Raw genomic sequence first — 23,667 nt, forward strand, 5'->3', positions numbered from 1 at the left:
CAACGATTTTTCCTTATGATTATTTCAGTGTTGATAGATGAAATTCATTTTGAACTTTACAAATAGATCCAATCATCAATAATAAAATAATAATTCATAACACTTCCTACAGCTGCTAATTTGCTCGTAAACTGGCATGAATCAGTAGAATTACAACTTGCCGGACAAATTATGGTTTTTGGTTTACTTAATTACGGCAAAGCACACTAGGGCTATCTGCCTAAGGAGATGGATGCCTTCGTGGAGGACTTTCTAAGAAAAACTGGCTCGTATACACGTTACACATGGGGAAAACCACGAAAACGCCCATGCAAGCCAGCCCGTTCGCTGGATTCGAACCTCGGACCGAACTACCAGTGTTCAGCGGTTTAACCGCTCGGCCGCTGGTGGGCCCGGACAAATTATGAGATCACAACTTCGTTAATCAAACGAATTATCACATCTTCATATGATGAAAGGTATTTCTGGAATAATATTCATTACAGAATACTTAATACGAATCATAATTTAGGAATTTTAAAAATTCTTCTAAATTAAAACAATATTTAACTAATAGAGGTGAACCCGATTAAAGCATTTTTCGAAAGATTAATTAAACAACAATTTTTAAAATGTTTTCCAAAAGAATGGGGACATTATAAAATAAAAATTTTAAGCACGAACATTTTAGCTGAAAATTTCTTAAGCAAGTTCCATCGCATTAAGAAAAAGTTTTTAATGACAATGAAAATAGGTATAAAATTATCTTCTGTATTTAAAATTCTATATATTTTTTATTCAACTAGTTGGGTAGCGAAATAATTTAGCAATAAAGTGATAAAAAAACAGATTTTTGTTGTAAATTAATTCTTCTCTGCTACTTTGACGTTTGTTTTTGTATTAGCGTAAACGTCTTGGCGCATTTTGGCGATTTCTTACAACAGGAAAAGCATGATGATACATAAATAATATATATAATACCAAATACATAAATATTTTTACATATATATTTTATGTTCTAAATAGTTATTTATATGAAACTCAATCAACTAAGATACTTGCAAACGGAATTTTGCTGCAATACTGCAGAAGTTTTACTGCAATTTTATCCAGTGTAGGCAAATTTCACAATCACGTATTTTAAAATTGAATTTAGAGTGAAAACAAAAATCCCAATTTGTCTTCAAAAATCATTCGAATTTGGAATAAAACAAAAAGAACGCCACTGGTAGTTCGAGTCGGGGTTCAAATCCTGGCAAACGGACTGGCTGCATAGGCGTTTCCGTGGTTTTCACCATGTGTAACGTGTATTCCAGCCGTTTTCTCTCACAAAATCCCTTCCCTTCCCTTAGGCAGATAACCGTCGAGCGCTTTGCCATAATTAATTAAAACCAAAGAGAACACGTATCAAAATAGTGATGTTCTTGATTGAAGAACTGTTATAAGAATAGTTACCTCACTGTAAAAAAAAAGTTCGCTCTTTACAGGCAAAAGTTTTGTAAAGTTACAGAAATCAAAAAGTTACAGAAGAATTTCCTGTAATGGTAACAGGTTGAAAGCAAACTCTAGCGGTAACAGCAGATTTGCTTGTAACATTACAGATAATGTTTCAGTAGCCGCGCGGAAGAATCACGTGACTGACTGGAAATTAGCCAATCAGGAGAAAAGTGTTTGAAAGCTAGTTGCAGAAAAAAACATGGCTGAATGCATGTTGGTTGTATAGCGCAGGTAAGTAAGAAAATGTTTACAATTACTACTTGAAATATTTTTTGTTCATTTTATGCAGATTATTCTCATGCACTTTGCACTGTTATATGTAGTGAGTAAGTATTTAAACGTTTAAGCTTTGCGATTAATTAATATCAGTGTTCGTAATGTCTAATGAGTTGAAAGAGTGCAAAATATTTATTCCAAATGCAGATCTAATAGTAATATTTTGTCATTGTGCATCCGATAAATTACGCCTTCAACTGCCCTTATTATTATTTAAAACTAATTATTCCAAAATTTAATCACTGTTTGTGGTATATAATTGAAATGGCAATGTGGTTGTTGAAAACAAAACTAATCATTTTAGCGTTCTTTTCCAATCGTCTGACCAAAGAACGTTTGACATCTTTTTCCCGGCAGGCCTTGCGAGAAACGTTTATATAAACATTTAGAATTCTGAATGTAATGTATATATTTTTTTGCTTACTAGGTTTAGTTTATTCTTTTTCTAGGATTATCTAATTAGTTATACCTGGTTTATAATTCAGTCTAATATGTTTATGTACGAGTGTGTTATGAAGTAAAATTACAAAAACTTGAACAACGCGGTCGAGAATCTCGTTTATTCCTTTAGTGTAATAATATTTTTTTCAGTGGTATTAATTTCTTACGAAAATATTATAATTCCAAAATGAAGTAATTATATTGATTAAAAATATGCCGTATCATACTTTTCGTAATGTTTTGTTTTACTAACTAGATGCAACTTAATTATTCCATATATTTTAATATACCAATATCAACAGGGGAAAAATGACCTAAAATATTTTTCTAACAATTCGTTAAACTAATTATAAAACAAAACTAAAATTTTGTGCATTATTTCCAAAAATATCATTTCATTAATATTTTATAAATGACAACATATATTATATTGTATATATAACTACCATTGCATACTTATAAGTTTTTAAACATTTAATGTAGAATTTATGTTGATTTTATTTTGCCCAGTTTTAATACAGTTATGAAGTATGATAGTCTTGTTACTAGGATAGCATGAATCTGCTAATACAAGTTTAATACATTTCTTGACAAATGTTTCTCTTATTCATGTAATATAATATATAAATCATAAAATAAGTTTTCTTAAAAATAAATTATTATTATTTATTGGAATTTAAAACAATTCTGTATCTGTATGTTGTATTAAAAATAAAATAATAATGAATTTTTAATGAAGCATTGATTTTAGCATTAACAATATATATATATATACACATGAATAAATGGAAATGCAAGCTCTTTTCCTTACAAAACCGCCTATGAATATATACTTTCCTTTAGGCTGATAGCCTTTGCATGCTTTGCCATATTCTATCAATCCAAATGATGCAAATATGCAGAAAATTTTACTTTCTTTGAAAGTTAATACCGGAAATAAAATTCAGTGCATTTGTAAACTACATTAGTTCTCTTATAGCTTGGCATTTAATTGCCCAATGATTTACTAGTCCAAACTAAGGCAGAATTCAGATATCGTTCAAATAAAAGAAAATTAATAAGGTCTGATTTTTAGACCTATATATGAAGATTTATTTTTTTTTAAATATTATTTTAAGTCAACCAAATTAATTTCAAATTTAAGTAAGTATTCATGCCTTTCAGTAGCATTATTTTTGATATCTTAAATTAAATAACTGAATGCAATATTTCTTGTTAATAAAAGAAAAGCAATGTTATGAAAGACTAGCGAAGCAGATTTGCAAGTTCTAATTACGAAAGGTCCCATGCTTTAAGGGGTCATTTTTAAAAATACTTAATTAAAAAAAATATTTAACGTGAAACTTCCAAACTTCACACATGTGAAATATTAATTCTATATATTTTATCTCATTCTTATTTTATTAATTAATTTTATAGCATTTTGTGTGACACTAGTAGTAATTATTAATTAAATTTTATGCTGTTTCTGATCTATGTTTTGATTTTGTTATTAATTACGTTAGTTTACATAAGATTTAAAATTATGTAAGGTACAAAAACCTTCTGCATCTATTAATATATGCTGAAGTGAATGAAATTATGCCAGTGAAATTTTTTAAAATCAAAAACAAATTTCTGTGGAAAATTAAAGTTATAAATTCTAAATGCAAACAAAGGAGTGAATTTGAAAGTTATCAAATAAGCCAAAGTGTTGGTCATTTTTTCAGTTTTGCAGAAGAATTTTTATACTTTGCAGAATGGGAATATGATGTTTGGTTTTGTTAGTATTAATTATTACAACTGAATTATTGCAACTTACATTGCAACATGTAATTTAGCTTAAAATTTATTTGAACTTAATTTTCTAATTTATTTTGATCATGTATATTTCATGTGTCATAAGTCTTTGAAATGAACTTAATTCTATTTATTTACACAATTTTTTAAAGAAGAAAAAGTCACATTTGTTTTGCTTAGTTGCACACGAAGATACATGTCTATATATAGAGAGAGAAAGAGGAGTTATGTTTACTTCCAGACTATTTTCCTCCTTTTATATTATAGTATGAAAATCAAGGGGGAAATTAAGCAATCAATTTAATTTTGAAGGATGTGATTACAATAAGATCATAATCAAAAATATTCATGAATGAACTACTGGTAACTATCATAGTATTATTATTTAAAAGAAACCTACATTCCAATAAGAACGCTTAGTAACATAACCATTTAAGTTATCTAATAAAAGTAATTTTCATTCCTACTTCCCTATACATTGAATTTCACTCTTAGTATTGCCCACTGCTACTCCCTAGACCTCAAAGCATTTAATGCATCTGGAACTGAAATTTGTGTCTTTTTCTACAGCATGCAAGTTATCACCGTTTAGTTTGTACTGCCACGAGCAATGATCTTCAGAATTATCGTATTGCGTTGCATATTCCACCCCACCCAGCTTTAGAACCAGATTCTGAAAATTAAAAGAATATTTACATAATTTTCCCCCTTTTAATGCATTCAGAAAATGAATATTCCAAGATTTTAAAATGGATTTATCAACATAATGATTGTTTTCGTCATACTAACAAAGGCAAACTTTTGCACACTTAAGGCCCCGTTGAATCTTTCTCTTCTAACTGTTGAATATTATGTCAGCCTAATACAAACAATGATCTATGATAGTGAAAGCAAATACCAACTGCCATTCACTGTGCAATTTTGCCATATCAGCTGAATGTTCACCCTAGCAAGCATCGGACCACAACCTTCTCTAATTATTTATGTATGATCTGAGGCCTAAGGATTTGCAAGAACAACAATGAGAATGACAGAAGTTCAAATTATAAAGAAGAAATGAGATAACTTATTAGATGTTGCAATTATGTGTATTCTTATTGAAATAGAGGTTTCTTTTAAATAAATAATATTGTGATAGTAGTAGTTTATCCATGATTACTTTTCATTTGTTATATTCCTACTGTGACTGTGTCCTTTGGAAATTAAATTATTCGTTTAATTTTTCCCTCTTAATTTTCGGAAGATAAAATTAGTAAAAATAAGTGGGAATATGGCATCAAGAGCATTAGATATCCCCATTTTCTTGAAGCTGTTCACTATTATTGTTTCATCAATGATAGGCCATGCATCCAAAATCCACTAGCAAATCAGTTAGAAAGATGAAAATGACCACTATGCGGACAAAACATTTAGGGTAACTTGTTTTGTGAGCGCCTTAAGGAAGACAAACATTACCTAAATCTTTAAAACATATTCAGAATCCTGTGCTAAAAGAAAGCTAGGGGGAAAATGTTGTCCGAGTCCCAGTGATTCCTTTGGACGAATATGTAATATTGTTTTAGAAATTTAAGGTAATAAATGTAATATTTTTCGAATGCTAAAACAGTTCGAGAAATTTATTCAAGTTCTGAATTCTGAATATAAGTATACTGTATATTATATTTAATAACTATTGTGGCTTCATTTATGAAAATATTTGAATATTGGCTGTTTTTGTACAATGAACCTTCTCTAAGCTACGTGATTCCTGAGAATTTTGATCTTTAAATGATAGTGGGCATCCTAGCGAAGTTATGTTTACTAATTAGTTATTTTATGAGGGATGCTGATTAAATTTAAAAAGTGATTGACTGAGGTAGCTTGTCGTAATGAGACGGTTCACTGTAATCCAATTTTTTAAAGAATTTAAGCTGTTCTTAATTAATTAAGATATTATAAAGAAATATGATTAAAAGTGTTATATAAGCACATGTTTAAAACATCTATTAAAATAATTTTTATAAGCTTTTTAAGAGCATGATTATGATTTTAAAAGAAATGTTTTTTTCTTTATTTAGGAGACATGGTTTACAAAGAGGAGAAAAACCATTCATTTTTTCCAAGCAGTCGAAACGAATTTTTATGAAATGTTTATTAAATTATGTTATTTTTTAATTAATTCTTTTTTTCAGGTTTTATGTAAAGTTTATGAATTAAGTAATAAATTATTTTTACTTCTGTATTTTAATTAGCATATCATTTGCTTCATAGTGTTTCACAATAAAATTATAAATTCAATAAACTTCTTAATTAACATGCTGTAATATAGAGAGAGCATAAAGTTTGTTTTCTGTTGTCACATGTTTATTTCACAGTTTTGTATGCGAATCTCGAAATTTATAATATCTAGGAATACTTTTTTGGTATCACTTTCGAAATGGTAAATATTAAGCTTAGATTTATTACATATTATGTTTGTAAAAAATTATAGGTAAAATTAAAATGCATTAAATTTTAAGCTAAACTGAAGTATTAATTTTAGAAATAAATTTCTTAAAGGCATAATTGTATTAAGAATTTTAAGGGAAACAAGGCTTTAAAAATTAAGGTCAGTTGGCAAAGTTTTATGCTTATTCAAAAAGCATGACATTAGGTTTTTAATGAAAGACTTCTATCTGTTAATGCAAAGGAAATTATTTGAAGGTAAGTAAAAAAGTTATGCATTATTTCAAACAATAGCAGACTGTTGACAAACACTGAGTGCAGATAAGAATAAAAAAATTAGTTAGACGTTGTAATTCAAGCGTATGAACAAAATTTGAATTCCTTGTAGTAACAAAATGAAGTTCATTCCTATGTTGAATTCTTTAATTTACTGAAAATGTCATTTTTTAGAAGGAGAGAATATATTTTTGAAATATGAAGAACAGCTGTTCTGAGTTCTTCGTAGAAATATTTCACAAAATGTCTTTTACTGTAATAATGTGATCATATCAACATGCAACACGTTTACTCATATAAGTTAAATCTAAAGCAACATGTGTCTGTTTTAGCTAAAATTACTAAAAAGAAAGTTCTAGAACATATCTTATTAACTGACACTAACATGCAAATAAAACATACTATTTTTTTCAGCTATTTTACAGGGCAAACATAAGGAGTAGCATATCAATTTGAACTTTTAAATTAATCAAAATGATAATATGAAAGGCCTTTCAATAATATCAGACATAAGTTTCTCTTCATAAAACAAAAATACTCTGCAACAGACTAATGTTACTTTTTGAAAAAAGAACATTGCTGTTGAAAGCACATCTTTTAAATTAATGCTATTCTGAGGTCAAATTGTCTAATTTAAAAAGCCAAACTATTATGCTTCACTTGCATATATCTGTATAATGATATACACATGAAGATATTGTTTTACTCAAAACATCTTGATTTCAATATATTTTATTATAATAAGCATCATTTTAGACAAAAAAAATCTACTACTTTTATAAACATATCCTTTAGTATTATCTATGAAAAATATATTCTACACACATAATTACTTAATGGGATATTAGAAGGAAATAATCTGAAACCTTTACAGATACAACCATTGGAATTTTACGTAAGAAAAGTATCTTCTACTCACATAATAACTTGCTATAATAATACAAGTAAATAACCTGTAACGGTTACAGATATATCTGTTGAGATTTTACATGAGAAAAACATGTTCTTTTTACATAATTATTTGCTGTAATATTACACGCAAATAATCTGTAACCATTACAGATATATCGTTTGGGAATTTACATGAGAAAAATATGTTCTACTTACATAACTATATGCTGTGATATTACAAGAAAAAGATCTGTAACCATTACAGGCAAAACTCTTGTAATGTTACAAAGAAAACACCTGTTTCTGTTACTCAAATAACCCATGGCATCCCAGTTTCCATGAGTTTTCTTAGTAACTTTACAGATTTTTTTTTTACAGTGCTGAAGCATTGTTATGCGCATGGTTGCTAGAACTTGGAATATTCTCAAAATATGGCGACGTTTTCTAAGGTAGTTGCGCTAATACATAAGTACTCTTATTTGAATCAAACCTTTCCGTTTTTATGCAAGAACTACCACACATCGAGTTTCTGAGAGATTTTTTGGCTTTTTGGCAGTGACATAGAATGTTCCACCTTTTGCTGCGATATATGTAATAATATTCTAACACCGGATTTCCCATTATTCAGACTACCCCCCAAATTGTAATCGTCTTTCTACCTATCAGCATGCTAAGATGAGGATAGGTTAACCGAATACGGCAAAGCATACGTGAACTACCTGCCTAAGTGGAGGAATGCCTTCGTATTCACGTTACGACGTTACGCATGAGGAAATCCACGAAAACCAATAATACAATTAGTCTGTTTAACCAAAATCGAAACCAAGTCCAACTCCCAATACTCTCTTAACCTCTCGGCCACTGATGGAGTCATGCCGTGATGAAAACATTGAAAGTATTTGTTTGTGCTTTATTGCGATAGATTATGGTAATGAAATGTTATATATTTTTATAAAAGTAAACCAATGAAACGTGCTATTTGATGTCGAGGGGATCTTTTGTTGATCATACACACTGCCAACACTGACGCTCAATATCAAGGGCCAAGGAAAATGAATATAACAGCAATAAATTGAAATGCCAATATCATTTTTGTAAACTAAACATCGATTTTCAATTTACCGATTACTTATAATTATTTTTTTCATAATAGCTCACAGTATTTGACAGTGGTCTTCAAATTGTGTTCCACGGAACCCCAAAGTTCTGCGAGTGAAACTAAAAATTCGAAGAGTAAATTATAAGGCACTCACGCTAGTTGACTAGTGTTTATTAACTAAAAAATATTAGGGTGCATTTAGTTACCTTTTAGAAAATTTATCAGAAGCTTCATGGGCGGGCTGCTGATATCCGTAACGCGACGTCAGCAGAGATGTACGTGTCAGAGTAGCTCCCGTTTTTCGATTGTTCAGTTGAAATATACGCAAAACGTTTCTCATACAGGTACTCCGAACAACATACTTATGCGAAAAATCTTTCTCAACATAGATGGCAACAAAAACAAAATAGAGAAAATATAGAGAGAGAATTAAATGTAGAATATGAAATGCAACTGCAGATAACATCAATAAAGCTTGAACAGTTTCTGTAAAAAACAAGGCAAGCACACAGCGTCACCTGAACGTAATAATGTAACTGTAGTTAAGACTTGGAGCACACATTAATGCTATGAATGAGTAAATTACATTAATATTACGTTAAAAACATTGAATAAAAATGCAATTCTTTTCTAGAGCATATTGATTTATTTTAAATATTATTTTAAGATATATTTTCGAAGGATGGGATGGGACTTTGAATATCACTGGTACATACGCGTACATTACTTTAAAATTACAACAATTTCACAATAATTTTAAAATTTTTAAATACATAAGGTAGGTAGTATTCATTTGAGAATGAAATTAATATACCTCTCCTATTAAAAATGAAACCGTCTTTGATTTCATGCCTTCAAAATCTCAGTTTTAATTTTAGTCGGCTATACGTCAAATTCTGAATTCAATTTTAACAACACGAGTTCATATAAAAAAGGCTGTAACTGGTCCATTCATTTATTTAATTTTACGTTTAATGGATTCAGAGTGTGATTCAAGTGTAAAAACTGCTAGTTTCTCTCCTTGACACCACCCAAATAAATAAAAAATTGGAAATTAAGATTCCCTCTATTATCATTTAAGTCGCTAGCCTCGTTTTTGCCTATTCAATACCTGCGGTTTCACTAAATTCGTGGCTGAAAGCGGCAAAGAAACAAAAAAAGTATTTTAACTTTCAAAATGCATGCAACGTCACTAGGGCTCATAACACAGCCAAAATACAACACTCCAACGCACGCCTAATGTAGTGGTACCTTGCTATACATTCCTTATCCGCTCGAAATTCTAAAACGCATATCAAACTGAAAGAACAAACGAATTTTCCCTGTAAATAAAGGAAAATCCATTCTTACAAAAAAAACCTGTTGCCATTATTATAACACTACTTTTAATACTAAAATACAACTTCAGCGTGTGAAATATACACTCTACATAAATGTACTTTGTTTTTCACAATCGTAGACACCATCGTATTCGTCCAAGACACGTCGTAGACACCATCGTAACAAGTCCCGAAGACGCATGCTTTCTTCATACTTTTCTATAACCTCTTTTTCTCACTTTTATGAGGATCCTAGCTATTTTCTTCATTGCTTGATTCTTCTAATTAATTTTTCTAAAACTCATTGTTAATGAATTTACAAAACCTTAGTAGCTCAGGCAATCTTAGTATTGTCTCGCAAGATGTGTGTGAACAGTCGTGACTCATCGAGCTCAAGTCGTATTCCAAAAAATATCATTTACCAAACAAAACGTTTTGCATCCAAACACGTATACTAAGTCGGACACGTTTCAAAGCAAACGAGATACCACTGTACTATCCTACCAGGCATCTGCATGATCATTTGGTGACGAGGAACAAAAATATGAGAAACAGAAATGCTCATTGCGAAATTCTTCTGCTACTTTAAAGAACCCGTTCAAACGCTTAAGCTTCGATTCCATTTTGATAATAATAAATGTTTGTGGATGATCTCGGCTCTCATTAGTCAAAGAGCTTTTTCACTTATATATACTTGATTCAAACTCTCTTCGCTCGTGCTTTTAATTCAAGTATTTTCAATAACTTGTTTTTTTTTTTTTTTTTTTTTTTTTATACCCATATTTCTCTTCATTCTTTTCATTCTTGCTTTTAACATTTACAGTAACTTTTAACATAAACTTATCTTGCATTCCGTACCTACAATTTTTTAAACTTTCTCGCTTTTCACATTCGCCCTAGTTCTCATTAATTAGTACTGGATTTCTTACCAATACTGTTTTTTAAACTTTTCACTATTCTTATTTCTAATACTCATCTTATTCCCAGCAGAAGAGTAGAAAATCAAAAGTGCCCTTGCCGGTATTCGAACCTTCTGCTTCCAGGCTGGACTTAGGATCTTCTCTTTGTAATTTAACTCCTCTTAACCCTATTTAGATTGTTTAATAAGACTTAGACTGCTTAGTAAGTGTCTTCGTAACACTACTTAGACCAGCAAGCGATTATCGCTTCGTCTGCGAAAGTACTACAAAGTCCTAAGAAGATTTTATGTAACTATTTCTTACTAAAAGCTTGAAATTAACAAAATAAACAACTTGTGCGTATAAATTAAAACTCCTCTACTTGCAGTTATTAGATCGCAGAAAATTAAATTCACAAATTTAAATGGATTTGTAGCCTTAGACTATAATATAAATGACTTGATTTAAAGGGTTTTAATTCTGCAGTATTAACGTTCTTCAAACCCCTTTAGACTGATAAGCGAATTATTGATCTATCTAAAATATTAAAACAAAATCTTAAAAATATTTTAAATAGCCTTCTTATTAATCCTCAAAATTAAGACGGAACATAACCCGTGCGTACAAATAAACTCCGCCATTTAAGAGTATTTAAAATAACAAATATGAAACTTCAGATAAAAAGTATAGTAATCGCAGACTACATAAATTGGTCTACTTATGCTGGCTCAAAACTTTAATAGCGTTTATATTCGTCGGTTAGTAAACTGGTTGAATCCGAAATATTCACTGGCAGAGCTGGGCGATAGAACGAAAACCGTATGCATCGCTGCTAAGAGATCTGTGTCTTAAATATTCTCGACTTAAAATTCTTAAATCTTAAACCCTCGACTCGAATTTGCATCCCGGTGAGCTTTGCATCCGGGTTTGCATCCCAGCTCTAAGGAAAGGAGAAGCTTAAGTAAAGGTTTGGTTAATTCACATAAAACATTTATTAATTAAGCTAACCTAATATTTATTAATTAAGCGCTGGATCAAATTTTAAGCGAGTTACTTAATTTAGGCAAGCAAAATGGCTAACAAAACGTAGCAGATCTCAGCGAGAGGAAAGTGCTACTGCGAGCGTTGCTGTCGAAAGCTCAATATCTAAAATTTTCAAACAATCTGCCTTAAATAGTCGTAACTCATTCCCATCCTGGTAAGAGGTTAACTTTAAACAGAAATTTTTGTACAAATCTAAATCCTAATAAAATGACTTAACTAACATAAAATTTATATCACAAAAGAAAGTACGGGAAAATATGATAATAACTCACATACTTTCCTTTTTAATGAAAGTTGGAAAAAGTATATGAGACGCAGTCGACCAAACCCTGGCGGTCACGAATCATCTCTACCACACTTTAATTTGAGTAACACTTAAGAAACCATCAGACATTTTAAACCTGGAAATATCAAAAATCAACTACCGCTGGATTTGGGAACCGCGGATCCTCTACTTGCTAGCTGCATGTACAACACAAAAGAACGCGAAGCAGAATACGCTAGTAACTCACATACTTTCCTTTTTAATGAGAGTTGGAAAAAGTCTGAGACTCAGTCGACCAAACCCTGTCGGTCACGAATCATCTCCACCACACTTTGATTCGAATACCACTTAACCCGGTAGCACTCGCGCGGGGTGACTGAGTCACCCCAGCCTCATAAAACCTTTCATTCTGGAATTTCTATTTATCCGCTATGAATCAGCCCTTCAGTAGCTAACTTTTAAACGGTTTTCTTTCAATAGCACCTGCCAGCAGCAGGTGTTTTTCTTTTGTTGGGGAGGAGCAATCATTTCTTGGAACGCTACATGCAACTGGGGTAACCTGGGAACCCCCGTGACCAGATTTGTTCTGAAATTTCTCACTTTAGCTTCTTGCTTGCATAGATTGTGCATGTGTGCTATACTGTAGTCGTTCGAAAATGGCTCTCAAACGAAAAATGACAGATTATGAAAAAGAAATGGAACACTTGAGAATGTTATTGGATACTGTGGAAACTTCCGATGAAGAAATGGATACTGCTAGTGAAAATGAAGTAGATCAAGAAATTTATAGCAGTCATGACAGCGACAGTGAGTTTGAAGCTGAAAATAAAACGCTTGAATCTAATGAAAAAAGTGACAGTTATATAGGAAAAAATAAAACAGTTTGGAAGAAAAGTAAACCGAATCAGAAGGTAAGAACCAGTTCCTGTAATATTATAACCCACTTACCAGGTCTGAAATCAGTTGCAATAAGTATTATGGAACCAATTGAAAGTTGGGAACTTTTTATGGATTTCAATATTATAAAAAATATTGTGGACTGCACCAATATTTTTATTGATAAAATATCCGAAAATTTTCAACGGAGTCGAGATGCTAGGCATACAGATGAAGTGGAGATGAGAGCACTGTTTGGTCTTTTATATTTATGCGGATTGCATAAATCTTCTCATGCTAATGCAAAAGACTTGTGGGACGCTGATGGCACCGGAATTGAATTATTCCGAAAGACAATGTCTTACAAACGATTCACTTTTCTTCTAAGGTGCTTGAGATTAGACAATGTAAACGATCGCGAAGCTCGAAGACAGTTGGATAAGCTGGCAGCTGTGAGAGATTTCTTCAGCGATTTCAATAAAAAATGTCAAGAAATATATTCAGTTAGTGAATATGTTACAATAGATGAAAAGTTGGAGAAATTTCGTGGCCGATGTGCTTTTCGCCAGTATATGCCGAAAAAGCCGGCAAAATATGGAATTAAATTATTTGCCGTAGTCGATGCCAGGACATATTATACATATAATATGGAAATTTATGCGGGGAAACAATCGGATGGTCCTTTCAAAGTTGATTATTCGCCATCTGAGATCGTAAAACGACTTTGTGCTCCATTATTTGGATCTGGGAGGAATATAACCATGGATAATTGGTATACAAGTTACCCGCTAGCAAAAGAGCTCCTATCAAAGAAACTCACTGTAGTGGGAACTTTGAAGAAAAATAAAGCTGTAATTCCTGCTGAATTTTTAGAAACAAAGAAAAGAGAAGTATATTCTTCCATGTTTGGATTCCAAAAAGACATGACATTAGTATCATATGTTCCAAAGAAATCGAAATGTGTAGTTCTTCTGTCTACAATGCATCATGATGACACGATAGATGAAAACTCTGAACAAAGTAAGCCAGAAATAATCCATTTCTACAATGGAACGAAAGGAGGAGTAGATACTGTTGATGAAATGTCTACGCTTTATTCAACAGCTAGGAAAACAAACAGGTGGCCTATGGTGATTTTTTACTGTGTTTTGAACGTGGCTGGTATAAACGCGCGAGTGTCACTTATGTCTACTAAAAATCCTCCCTTGCAGTATAAAAGTAGACGAATGTTTTTGAAAACATTGGCATTATCTCTCGTAAACCCACAAATAAAGAGGAGATCAAATATGCAAATGTTACCCAGAGAATTACGAGAGAAAATGAATCAGAATTTCTCAACAGAAAGGAATGCCGTTTCTGAAGAGAACTTGCCAAAGAGAATGAAGCTTGGTAAAGGACGATGTACAATATGTCCTCGAGCTAAGGACAAAAAAACAACAATTTCTTGTATGAAATGCCAAAATTTTACTTGCAAGGATCACTCTAATTATGTTTGTGACAAATGTGTTTAAAATTCAATAAAGGTATGTAACTGATTTTTATTTTGTAATTGAGTAAGTTTTTTCCTATAAACATTAGTAGTAGAAATTAACGTAAATATATTTTCAAATTAATATTCATGCTTTAGAATATACTAAAAAACTGTATTTTATACCTTTTCAATTTATTTGCACTTAAGTTTATATGTGTATATTGAATTAAGCTTAAATTTATCGGTGGGGTTATACAGGTACCCCGCGCGACCAAAATGTGCTCTGTTTAGCGCGCGCCTTCCACCGGGTTAAGAAACCATCAGACATTTCGAACCTGGAAATATCAAAAATCAACTAACGCTGGATTTGGGAACCGCGGATCCTCTACTCGCTAGCTGCATGCACAACACAGAAGAATGCGAGGCAGAATACGCTAAAACCTCACAAATCTAATATACAATATATTTCACATTACTTTATTTTAGTGGTTAGGACTGCTGAATACTGGTAGTTCGATTTAGGTTCAAACCTACGCGAATGGTCTAGCTGCTTGATTGGTTTTCATGATTTCCCCCATGAGGCAGTTTGCCTTAGAAAGTTCTCCACAAAAGCATCCCTCTCCTTACTCAGAAGGCCCCCGTGTGCTTTGCCATATTCAAATAACCTAGCTTTACTTTAGTCGTACAGCATATCAAGAATTGTAATGTATTTGATTTTTATTTTCTTTACTACTAGTACTACCATATTTCCATAACTGATCAGTTTGTTTAACGTATAAATAGGCGAGATATCATAATTTCACCATTGGTTGTACAAGTATAGTTGTATCGCACTAATTTTGCAGCTCCACTGCAATTTTTATGAAAAGCATCCCATGGGACGGTCCGCATCCCTCTTCCTCTACCATCAAAGAAGGATTTTTAACATTCCCCCCCCCATACCGCACAAACACGATAAATCTCATCACTTTTCTGTCACTCGTGTCGTGGATGAGTGATATGCCTATTATGCAAATGAAATATGGTAAATTAAAACTGCTTAGAGTCAAAAAGGAATTCATTTAGTTCATTTCTTTTTACAAAATTCAGGCATTTCTTTCCATTTGAAACTTGTTTCACTATTTTAAAATGGACTTGTAGCTTTTGAAAATCTAGTTGTGGCTCTCAAACTGCCCTGAATTCCAGCATGCGAATTTCACTAGCATGTACACTCCTCAAAAGTGAAATTGCAAGCTCGTAGAATGATCGTAGCTCGTAGCGTCATGCAAATTACATGATCGAAAGTTGTGAGATGGATATGCAAATGCACGGAGATCATCCAAAGTTTGCGGCCGTGGTCCTCGGTTAATGTCAATCGCCAAATCCTGGGTGTGGAGAATCATCTTCCACCACCCTTTTAGTTCGGGCGCCACTTGTAGAGACATTAGATTATTTGGAAACAGGAGGTGTGAAAAATGAACAACGCCTTCGCCCGGAATCGAACTACGGACCTCTGGGATACGTGCATAGCGTGCAGATCACTACACCACGAAGGCGGGAGAAATACCTTATAACATGACGTGGAGAAAAGGTCTCCAATAGTTGACCGCCGAATACGCCGGTCTGCGCACCACTTCCTCTTCAATGAGCACGTACACCGTCCTGGAATCCTTCGTGTAACACAATGCTGGATGGTATTCACGTTGTGCCCAACACGAGTGGCTATTGTGCACAGCGACAAATCAAGTTCATGAAGTTCCATAAAACGATCACGTTCCCCGGTCGTTAACTGATGGTATTGAGCCGATTGAGCTCACCGACGTCTCAGAGGCCTTTTCTATGCTTCTTCTAACGTCTTCAATGCTGCGTAAACCCTCAGATGCTGTTTATGAGAAGGGAAAGTGGCTGACCTTTATAGCCTTCATATGCGACCCACGTAATTCAATGCGTGCGCAATTTTTATCATTTGCGTATCCATCTCGCAACTCTCGCTCCTGCAATTTGCATGACGCTATGCGCATTCTTTCCTGATGTTGCAACTTCACTTTTGAGGAGTGTAGTTCGGCCTTCCTGTTACACACTAGCAAACATCCTTGCTTTCTTTAGTTCGAACTGTAACCCATCGATATGGCAGTCACCATCCCTAACCACTATACCAATTAGGCTGCCTGCACAAATTATCAATTAAAACCTGATTGTATTAAATGAATGTCCTCAGACTCATGGGTATATACACTGTAAAAGATTTCAGTACAATGTTGCACCATTTAATGGTTTAATATTCGAGGATGAACCAAAACATGGTGCACTTGTTTTTTTAACGGCTCCGATAAATTGTGAAACTGCAAGAACGGTTCAAGTTTTCAACATTTTCTGGCAACGTGTTACAGCTAATCAATGCAAACCATTTCAGCGCAAGCGCGTCAGCCTATTTTTACCACCATCTTTAAAAACGCTTGTGGTGGTTGAATATACGTACGTCGAATTGAAAATTACAAGGTATGTATATTTTTAGAATATTCATTACTATGTTTTGACTTATGTATGTATTTTTTAAATTTATTCGCATCGATTTATGTACGCATATTTTTAGTTTATTCATAAGTACGTATATTTATAGAAGTTTATTTTTCGTAGCTATTATGTAAGAAATGGCTCCGAGTAAAGCACTGAAAAGAGATTCTCATATATTCTTAAGACAAGTAAATTGTTCATAACATAATGTATAGTTTCGCAATTCTAAATATATGTATTTCTATAAGAAGAACTTTGGGATTTTTTTTTTCCTAATGCATACAACCGGAAACTATATTTAGATTCCCGCTTCAGGATATTTTGCATCGAATATCTGTATTCGTTTCTTATTCAGACTTGAAACAAAAGTTCAATAAAGACCTGCAGACCCTACATTCCTTATAACCCAAACATAAATTTTTTAATAATTGTTTTCTGCTGGTAAGAAAATTATTTTTGAAATAATGAGATGATGCATTAGTAGCTACAGTGTCTCACAAAAGTGATGGGACACTTGTGCTTTACAAAAGGAAACTACAATAAAATAAATTAAAAAAACATGCAAAATTTTTTGTGGGTGTGTTTCATACTTAAATTTAGTAACAATTATTACATAACATACATTTTCTCAAAATATTAAAATATTAATTTAATAAAAATACAATTGTTTAAAACGGAGCAAAAAATGGCTCACATACGTGATGGGACACTTACTTTTTCATCAAATATTTATCCAAAAATTTTACTTTTTAAAAGGTTTTATATCTTGTTGGATTTACTTTTACTTTTAAAACATGATTTATCTTCTTGGGATGGATTCGACTAATTTTTTTGTGATTTCTGGAGTGATTTTACCCCATTCTTCTTGAAGCACCGATTTTAATTGTTGTTTTGAAAAAATGGTGTGTTTTCGAACTCTTGATCCCAATTCTTGCCAAATATTCTCTATGGGATTTAAGTCTGGAGATTGTGGTGGTGTTTTTATTATTTCAGGACAGTTATACAGCAGCCAGAGTCTAAAGTTCAAAACAGTGTGCTTGGGGTCATTGTCCTGGTAGAATTTAAAATCGTTATGAAGGTTCAATTTTCGTGCTGAAAATTTCAAATTTTGATTTAAAATGTCAATATACTCGTACTGATCCATTATACTGTCAATAAAAACAAGATTACCAACTCCAGCGAACGACATACACCCCGATACCATAATTCTTCCTCCACCATGTTTTACTGTTGGCACCAAGTTCTGTTTGCGAAAATCTTCCCTGGGTTTTCTCCACACCAAGATTCTACCGTCAGAACCAAATATATTAAATTTACTCTCATCAGTAAATATAACTATCAGATACTATGTAATCAGAATTCTTATTTTTATGTTGGATTTTGCGAAAGCTAGTCTGATTTTTCTATTCTTTTCACTTACGAATAATGTTTTCCTGGCTGCTCTACCGTGATATCCAGTACATCGAATTACTCTTCTAATAGTCTCAGAATTAACAATTACTCCATATAATGCTTGTAAATCAGCAGCAACTTTAGGAGCACTCATTCTTGGATTTTTTTAATATTTCGAACGATAATTCGCTTTATTCCATTGGATACCTTTTGATGGTTGGACAGGTTTTCTTTTATCCTGAATCATATGATTCTTTTTATATCGTTTAATGATATTGAAAACTGTTGAATGACTGAAGTTAACTGTTTCAGCAGTTTCTCTAATAGATTTTCCTCGTTCAATATGCAAATTAATAACTAATTTTCGAATTTCAGGCAAAGTTTCTTTTCGTTTAGCATTCATGGTTGCACAGAGCTAAAAAACACAAAAATTCCAAAACAAACTGGAGAGAAATACTGCAGACGATTTTATAAATTATTGCCCATTGCTTTTGAGTAAAAATAAATACCCCAAAAGATATTTTTATTGCTTACTTTATACGATTTTTGTTGCATAGTACGTAGTGTCCCATCACTTATGTGAGCCATTTTTTGCTCCGTTCTAAACAATTGTATTTTTATTAAATTAATATTTTAATATTTTGAGAAAATATGTTATGTAATAACTGCTACTAAATTTAAGCATGAAACACACCCACAAAAAATTTTTACATATTTTTTTAATTAATTTTATTACAGTTTCCTTTTGTAAAGCACAAGTGTCCCATCACTTTTGTGAGACACTGTAGACTAACGATTTCGAACATCACTTATACGGTGCGAAGAGTATTAGAACAATTTATTTACTTTATTGTTTTAAATACAGTACTCATTTATGTATATGCATGACTGAACGTTTTCCTGTTCTCTTTAAAGTTTTTTCTTTTATTTTATTTTATTCCGAGTTCGATTAATCTTCCATAATCGGAGAGAGCCCGAAACTTGGCAGGTGTTTATTTGGCGCGATTGTTGAGTGAAAGGTGTTCAATGTGTTGAATTCCACGGACGATATTAACTTGTATATTTTACTTAGTTGTTAATAAGGATATGCTTCTGTTGCATTTTGCGCCATTTTCGTTTGGCGATGTTAAAATTTACATCAGTTTCTTTTTGTAATTGGCAATTGCGAAATGAAGTCTGACATCGAAAACGAAAATAGTTTGGCGCCAGCTTACCCCGCTCATGGAAGATAAGCAACAATTATTATTATATTTCTTAAAGGAAGCAGGTTTAATAGAGGGAATTTGCATGCGTGAAATGTAATTCTAAAATGAAATTTAAAATTAAAAAGTCAAATAGTTTTATGCGGGTATGAAGAAAAGTTACGGCAGGAATGTGGATTTCAAAGTCAATTCGATATGCGTCATGGTTTTCTAAAAGTAAGCTGAGTATGGATGAAATATTTTTCATAACATTTGAAACACTCAGAAAGACTAAAACTGGAGCTATTCAAGAGGAGTATTTATTGGTTTCTAACACATTAGCAGACTGCTCATATAGAGCTTGGTTCCTGTTTTACTGCCAGATTTTATTGCCAGAATAGTTACATATGTCACTGACATGTCAGTTATGTCAGAAATCCGTATAGTTATGCAGTACAATTCACATTGCCACTAAGATTACATATGCTCAATATTGTGGTTGTCATATACAAGTAGAGGGTATTCATGGAAGGAAGTTCAGCTATAATTCCATAAAAAATTGTTTCAGCATGGCCAGGAATATCAGCTGACCTCTTTATACCTGCGGTTTAAAACAGCCATAGTCAAAAGTCATAAGGTATAATATGTAGAGACCTTGTTGGCTATTCGTGCATGTTAGAGCAATTCAGAGCGTGAACATTTTCATGTGTCGATTACAGAAGATACAGGACAGGATTTGTGGTGTGTAGAGGCACTTCATCTTGTGTCAATGTTACATGACTTATTCTGGCAATAAATTTTTTTGCTATTAAAAAGTCCATTACTATTTACAGCATTATTTTTAAATCGGTGGTAAAATACCTTGTAATGTTATGAATCTTCATCATAAGATTGCATTAAAGTAGAATATTCTGTTTTCATGTTTTTACAGATTTTCTGTAAAAAGTTCAAAACTTAATTTGAAGCCTACTATTATGAAGTTTTCATTTCATAATGCATATTTCATCTCTTTTAATATATGTGCAATAAGAGTAATATATTTATTTTGAATTACAAAAACTGAAATATATTAAATGCTACAGTTGTGCTAGTTAATTCGGAAAATTAATTACTAAAATGTTTATCAGCAGTTGATAAGCAGAGTGCCTTTATGTAGGTAAATTACACTCACGTCCATAAATTAAGGATAATGCAAAATCAGGCAAAGGAAGAGTTAGAAGCAAAACAAATTTGACTTATTTGTAAAGCTTATTTATTAAACAAAAGGTAAAGAGCAAAAAAAGATGCTATATGTTTGATGTTATTAAAAAATTAGCAATTTTTCTCCCTGGAGCAAATTAGAAAAAAAAACCTATTTACAAAAAAACAATATTACATGGTTGGTATGATTGTTAATACATTGGATGTCTCCCAGACGATGAAATACAGTCTGTACAACGCCTAGGCAGGCTGAGTATCAAATTATCGATCTGATCTTGGGGAATATTACACCACTCAAAAAGCAATGCTCTCCGAAGTTCCGGTAGACATGTAGGAGGAGGTTGAGGGGATTCACATCGTCGGCGAAGCATATCCCACACGTGCTCTACTGGATTCAAGTCCGGTGAGAATGCTAGCCAGTCCATACGGGTGATATCCTCCGATTGAAGGCATTCGCTTACGACGTGTGCACGGTGAGGGCGGGCGTTGTCATCCATAAACACAAATTGTGCGCCCATGGCGCCACGAAACAAACGAACATGTTGTTCCAGAATGACGTCCCGATAGATTTGGCTTGTCATGGTTCCAATTTGAACATGCAGGTCAGTTCTGGAATCCAGAATAATTCCACCCCAAACGAGCACTCCTGCACCACCGTAACGGTGTTATTCAATGATGTTTTCTTGGTGGTAAGGGGTAGCTGGAGCTCTCCATATGAAAGTCCGGCGAGAATCAGACTGCAAGCTAAACCTGGACTCGTCGAAAAACATCACACAAGCCCACTGTTGCGGTGTCCACAATGCACGCTCTCTACTCCTGGCTAACCGCAGGCGACAGTGAGTTGCAGTAAGTGGAACGCATCTGACAGGTCTACGAGCATATAGACAAATCTTCCCTAAGCGTCTGTACATGGTCTGCCTTGAAATTGTACCAGTGGCTGAAGAGAGCTGACGAGACAAGTCTGAGGCTGTGCTCCGCTTGTTTCTTTTGGCAGTAACTGCCAAATACCGGTCCTCATTCGGTGTTGTAACTCTGGGGCGACCTGTGCTGTAACGTCTACTCACATTACCATCATCTTGGAATCGTTGCCAAAGTCTGGAGATGACACTCTGGGCAATTCCAAGTTCGTCTGATACTTCTAGTTGGGTACGCCCACATTTCACACGGCCGGTAATTCTACCACGTACAAAATCATCCAAATACGTCCTTTATGTCATAACTATTCGGTTATTGCACTGAAATGCTTATAAAGCACCTGGGAACAATTTTACTTCTTTGCCTGTATTTCTTATATATCACTCTCTTACACTCTCGTCATTGTGACGTACCATCGGTGCCATCTAGTTACTTCCTGAAATTTGCATATGATTCTTGAAGATGTGTGTAGTGATTTTACAGGTGATATATTTATTTTAGAGTTCGATTTCCGCGTGACTCCGGATTATCCTTAATTTATGGACATGAGTGTAAATTTAAGTTATGCAATATAATATAATTATGTTTGTTTATATCTATATATATGCAGCAATCAATATAAAATATTTCTTGAATTATTAATATTCTTGTGTATCAGCCGTGCATTATTTCAGCCTCTGATTATTTCAATATGTTCTTCCTTAATTTCTTTGTAATGATTTTTTTGTACTGTTTTTTCATTATCTTATATTTTAACATTTATATTATCGAGAGATATGTTTAATCTCTAAGAAAATAAAACCTGCTTTTAAATAAGAAAATTCATTTGAATCCTTGTAAAATTTACTTTGTGTCATAGCTATTCATGTTACGTTTTAACATACCTACATAATACATTTTAACCTATACTAGTTCTTAAGGTCTAGACTAAAATAATTTTTCAAGTAATATTTATCAGGATCTCCAGCAGTTTAATCAGCTTGTAAATGCCATGGAATGTGAATAAAAGTACGAATTATGCATAGAATAATTTATTTTTATATATAATTTTAATTAACTAAATATTTATTTATTATACACCAGAAGCAATGTGTAATTTCATTTTTATGTTGGGAAAATGTCTCTCTCTCTTTTAGATTTGAATATTGCAAAATCAAGAGTTTCTGACGAAATCGATATCAATAGTTTAACATGCACCAGCAGTAGATCGGCATATTCAAATTTTATTACAAAAAATGTAACAATAAAATTGATAATTTTGTAGTGATATAAAGCTATATCAGATGGTAAGAAAAAAATTATACAAAATAGGGCGATACACAAATGCTACTGTCTGTTATTGAAAAAAACTGTATATCTTCACAGAGGATATAAATGATATCACCACTGATTTGCGATATATCTTATATTATGCTGCAGTAAGAGTTATTTCCATTGAAGAAAGATCTTAAGCATAATCTGCAAAGTTTTAGAATATGAAAGTCATTCGAGAGAAACATTCCAAAATAAATATTGTTACATTTAACCAACATTATTGGATTTCCTCTCTTCGTACCTACTGAAAGCAGGCTTTAGTCAAATCAATTTACCATGGAAAACAAGTTGAACATTTTTTATGTGATTTAAGAACTAAACAATTTTATGCAAAATACTAAAAAAATTGTGTTGAAGGTTTAAATAAAATGGAACCGTTATTCAATTGCAATCTGCGATTTTTCTTCTGAAAACTTGTTTATATTTATAAAATTAAAACCAAAAAAACATAAATCTAATTAAAAAAATTTCTAAACTTTTGTTTATAGTCTAATTGTCATGTGAAGTCATTTGCATAATCAATATGTTGTATGCTGTTTGTTATATAGAAAAAAGTAATAATCGATTGATATAGGTTATTAATTGTATAATAGGATATATAATAATTAATAACTTATAGCAATAATTATTAACAAG

General features: G+C 32.5%; 1 protein-coding gene and 1 long non-coding RNA gene across 7 annotated transcripts in view; one reads left to right on the forward strand and one right to left on the reverse strand.

The window, feature by feature from the left end:
- LOC118205856 (alkylglycerol monooxygenase-like) overlaps nucleotides 1-23,667 on the reverse strand; it is a 106,082-nt gene that overhangs the window by 30,190 nt on the left and 52,225 nt on the right. The gene's annotated exons all lie outside the window — the stretch shown is intronic.
- Nucleotides 1,564-6,193, forward strand: LOC146995073 (uncharacterized). Its single transcript, XR_015043504.1, has 2 exons — nucleotides 1,564-1,707; nucleotides 6,030-6,193. It is a non-coding gene; the product is annotated as an uncharacterized LOC146995073 (long non-coding RNA).

The sequence above is a fragment of the Stegodyphus dumicola genome, chromosome 10 (assembly GCF_044657685.1).
Source record: "Stegodyphus dumicola isolate Sdum_Otavi_A_Nest chromosome 10, ASM4465768v1".
Taxonomy (NCBI): Eukaryota; Metazoa; Arthropoda; class Arachnida; order Araneae; family Eresidae; genus Stegodyphus; species Stegodyphus dumicola.